The sequence below is a fragment of the Megalopta genalis genome, unplaced genomic scaffold (assembly GCF_051020955.1).
Source record: "Megalopta genalis isolate 19385.01 unplaced genomic scaffold, iyMegGena1_principal scaffold0114, whole genome shotgun sequence".
Classification (NCBI taxonomy): Eukaryota; Metazoa; Arthropoda; class Insecta; order Hymenoptera; family Halictidae; genus Megalopta; species Megalopta genalis.
In genome coordinates, this window is record NW_027476183.1 from 222,531 (window position 1) to 227,500 (window position 4,970).

Genomic DNA, 4,970 nt, shown 5'->3' on the forward strand with positions numbered 1-4,970 from the left:
CTCCGAGTAGGAGCTGGACCCGTCGTCTTTGGACGCTTAGTTTTTTGTTCATTAATTTTATTAAGACCCATAATGTGTCTTGGTCTTTCATCCAGTGCGCTCCCCGGCCACCACCGACCCACACAATTTGGAACCCGCCAAAGGCTGAGTTAGGGCTACGCACCGAATATAGTCTGCTGGCTGGGTCGGTTTCCTTACCCAGCCCGCGTCCTCGCCCAGCAGAACCCACTTGCCCGAAGCGTGTGGTCGTTCCAAGCCGATTGACTGGACCAGGGCTGCTTTTCTCGTCCAGCCGCCCATCTAGCCGAAGCAGAGGCCAAAGGTACGTGTTGGGGACGTCTCACCCGCAGGAGAGGGCCCCCTCAGATCCCAGGATCCTCTTTTCCGACGACAAGGGTCGCCACGCACGGCAAACACGTGGGAGACAGCAGTCGGAGAGGCTGCCTCTTCCTCTCCACCACACTTCGTTCAGTTCGCTGCGTATTTAAGAACACGAGCTATCCAGCGGTACCTTTTTCGTGGAGGCTCAAGTGTGGCTAGGGCACGTTTGCCCCTTGCGGCCTGGGTTGCCCAGGGGATTGATTGCATCCCATGTATTCCTGAGCCCAGCGGAGTGTTGTCTAGTGGCGTGTTCCGCCCACGAAAAACGGTCTGAAAAACCGTTTAACGTAAACTGGGGAACTGATGCCACGAGTGACAACAGTTCCCCAGTCGGAAGTCATACAGCACATACAGTGCTGTACAAAGAACACGCCACAGCCCGTATGCTAAATCAGGGCCTCGCCATTATGCGAAGTACTGCATGTACGACGCACTGACGGTCTCTAATGCCTTCATCGCCGATACACCCATCGACTCGGCCGATCAACCCTCCTACGCGAGGGCTAGTTCGGGGGTTATCTCCCGCCCTGGGTGGCCACAGACCGCCACCGCCAGTAGATAGGGACAGTTAGTGTCGTCGTTGTGAGTCTAAAGATGGGCTATGCCTGGGTCCTATGTGGACTATACTAGCCGCTCTCTCGACGCGTGCCGATGGTCTGGCTCTACCCTCGTTCGTTATCGTGACAGGGGAAGACAACGTGCTACTCCCGCTGCCACCTCGAGTCCAACCCAATCCAGGCACTCTTGACGGAGTAGTGTTAAAGTCAATTTATCTCCGCAAGAGGGGCTTCAGCCTGGCCCGAGGGGGCGAACCCCGAGGGGTCCGCCCAGCATGCCGTTCGAATGGCGGAGTGGACAAGTCCACGTCTGCCCGTCACTCAAGTCGGACACGGGACGACTCCAAAGCTAGCGCCGCCTGATAGGAAGCGCAAGCTGGGTCCCGCGACTTGTGTGCACTAGCCCACCCTCTGTCCTTGCAATTAGAGCAGACCGGAGGTTCACTCTTCTTGCTACAGAGCGTGAAGGTATGCCCCTTTTGGGAGCAGTGACCGCACACGTCCTCCTTGAATTTACAACGCTTCGAGGTATGCCCGAAGCGTTGGCAACGGTAGCACCGAAGCACCTGGACGAAATCCCGTACACGACAGGAGTTCCATCCAAGGTAAACTCGGCTACCCCTCTGCTTCAGCCGCTGAAGATTCTGCGGACTGACGGCAACGACCCAGTTGGCTGTCTCCGGGGTCTTGCCAGCCATGCGGCTGACCCGAATTCCCGAAGGCACATCCTTCTGGTTCGCATCGCAGAGATTTTGCCTCCAAATACTGGAGGCAATTTCGTCCTTACCCATCCGACGCGGGACGTCGTAAACTAAAACCTCGGGGTCCCGCTTGGTAGGTAAGGAGACGGACAGACCCGCGCTCCGGAGCTTCTTATTGCCAATGAAGGCTTGCAGGTCCTCCTTTCGGTCGGTCTCGACGACGATGCCACCGGAGTGGATGCGTCGGACCGACTTAATTCGGATCGCCTCCTTCGCTGGTTTAACGAGCGACAGAACAGTAACCTTCGTAACTTCGCTGCTCTGTCCTTTTTCCTTCGGCGGGAAGATTTTTACCACATGCTGCGATTGTGGCCGTCTCCCCGCTTCCGGAGAAGCTCCTTTGCAGTCGACTTTGTTCACATGGGCGTAAGTCGACTGCGCGGCGTTGCAGGCCGTCTTCGGGAGAGTTCCCTTGGACGGCCCAGGTCGCATCGCACTCATTACGGCAGGACGCGCTTTTAGGTCCGCCCTGACCGCGGCGAGCTGCCCTTCGACGAAGCTATTCCGTTGAATAAGCTCCTGGACCAGCTCGTTGAGTGCCTCAACCTCGGCGAGTATCTTTGACCCGGACTCCTTGTTGACTTTCGACTCAGGTCGAAAGCAAAAGGTCCGTATTTCGGACACTCGCCTAAAGGCTTCGTCTCTTACGAGATCGAGAGGCCGTACCTTCTGCCCGGAGAACGTCCCCTTCGGTCTCCTGGCCCGGTTTACTGCGGCCTTGCCGGTGGGTGCGCCCGGCTTGGCTCGCTTTGACTTTTTGGTGACGGTTTGCCAACCGTCACCAGTAGGGTCCTCGACACGCTCGGGTGCCGACTGCACCTTCACGAGTGACGTGTCTCCGACTCGTTCGATTACTTCCACGTTGGGCTCGGTTTTCACCGAGACCGCTCGCGTGGGAGTCACACATCTTTGCAAGATCACACGAGGATTGGCGATATTAATCACCTTCCCGGATCTTGTCTTTCTCACAGACGCGGGGGGACTGACAGCTGCATTTGCAGTTCCCGCGTCTGCGGCGACGGCTTCACTCCGAGTAGGAGCTGGACCCGTCGTCTTTGGACGCTTAGTTTTTGTTTGTTCAATTTTGTTCAGACCCATAATGTGTCTTGGTCTTTCATCCAGTGCGCTCCCCGGCCACCACCGACCCGCACAATTTGGAACCCGCCAAAGGCTGAGTTAGGGCTACGCACCGAATATAGTCTGCTGGCTGGGTCGGTTTCCTTACCCAGCCCGCGTCCTCGCCCAGCAGAACCCACTTGCCCGAAGCGTGTGGTCGTTCCAAGCCGATTGACTGGACCAGGGCTGCTTTTCTCGTCCAGCCGCCCATCTAGCCGAAGCAGAGGCCAAAGGTACGTGTTGGGGACGTCTCACCCGCAGGAGAGGGCCCCCTCAGATCCCAGGATCCTCTTTTCCGACGACAAGGGTCGCCACGCACGGCAAACACGTGGGAGACAGCAGTCGGAGAGGCTGCCTCTTCCTCTCCACCACACTTCGTTCAGTTCGCTGCGTATTTAAGAACACGAGCTATCCAGCGGTACCTTTTTCGTGGAGGCTCAAGTGTGGCTAGGGCACGTTTGCCCCTTGCGGCCTGGGTTGCCCAGGGGATTGATTGCATCCCATGTATTCCTGAGCCCAGCGGAGTGTTGTCTAGTGGCGTGTTCCGCCCACGAAAAACGGTCTGAAAAACCGTTTAACGTAAACTGGGGAACTGATGCCACGAGTGACAACAGTTCCCCAGTCGGAAGTCATACAGCACATACAGTGCTGTACAAAGAACACGCCACAGCCCGTATGCTAAATCAGGGCCTCGCCATTATGCGAAGTACTACATGTACGACGCACTGACGGTCTCTAATGCCTTCATCGCCGATACACCCATCGACTCGGCCGATCAACCCTCCTACGCGAGGGCTAGTTCGGGGGTTATCTCCCGCCCTGGGTGGCCACAGACCGCCACCGCCAGTAGATAGGGACAGATGGGAATCTCGTTAATCCATTCATGCGCGTCACTAATTAGATGACGAGGCATTTGGCTATTTTTTTTTTTTTTTTTTTTTATAGAGAGGAAAATCTTTTATAGACACCACGGAATTCTTCGACGTGGTAGTGTGGGATTCCTTATACCCACTAAAAACCTCTCTCTTCTCACGCCTAGATGTTATGGCGGAGGACGGCTTTATTTCCTGGTGCCGAATTTGCGATGTTGGGGCCCAGGTTGCCCATTACAGTGGCCGTGATTCGGGCGATCACCCAACGCCCTCCCTATTACCCGGATGACAGATGTTGTTTGTCATCTTATTCCATCTTGTCCAGTTCGTGTGCGATCCCTGAAGGGCCCTCGTAGTTATTGATCTTAAGAGCCCTTTGAGTCCTAGTGCGGAGATCGATTGAGCCGAGAGCGATGCCCACACGCCGCGCCAGGAGATGGTGACCGACGTCACTCTAACAGCTTCCGCCAAAACCCCAAATTCCTGGGCGACGCGATGCCTTAACAGCGGGGTGTCGTATTTAGCGACTTTCCTCGCATGTGCATCATTAAGCGATGTCGCACCGCTAACGACCTGGCTGTCGATGACCCTGACAGCTCCATCCTTAAAGGCCACCAAATCAGGCTTCTGCAGACCCGATTGCAGGACATAATGCGGGTTCTCCCTAACCTTCCTTAAGAGAGTCATAGTTACTCCCGCCGTTTACCCGCGCTTTTTTGAATTTCTTCACGTTGACATTCAGAGCACTGGGCAGAAATCACATTGCGTCAACACCCGTGGGGGCCATCGCAATGCTTTGTTTTAATTAGACAGTCGGATTCCCCTAGTCCGTGCCAGTTCTGAGCTGAGCGTTGAATGGCGGCCGAAGAGGACGACCGCACCGATGGGAAACGCCACGGAAGCCTCGCAGCAAGGAAGATCCGCGGGAGGCCAAGGCACGGGACCGAGCTCGGATCCCAGCCACGAGAGCCGTTCACCTCGCCCAGGCCCGGCACGTCAGCCAGACCCGCTTCCCGACCAAGCCCGACACGCCCCGCTCCTCAGAGCCAATCCTTATCCCGAAGTTACGGATCCAATTTGCCGACTTCCCTTACCTACATTAATCTATCGACTAGAGGCTCTTTACCTTGGAGACCTGCTGCGGATATGGGTACGAACCGGCGCGACACCTCCACGTGGCCCTCTCCTGGATTTTCAAGGTCCGAGGGGATGATCCGGACACCGCCGCAACTGCGGTGCTCTTCGCGTTCCAAACCCTATCTCCCTGCTAGAGGTTTCCAGGG

At 56.4% G+C, this 4,970-nt stretch overlaps 1 pseudogene; it reads right to left on the minus strand.

Moving 5' to 3' along the window:
- Positions 1–3,631: 3,631 nt before the first annotated feature.
- The window catches only part of LOC143262322 (large subunit ribosomal RNA), a 3,618-nt pseudogene continuing 2,279 nt past the window's right edge, over positions 3,632–4,970 (minus strand).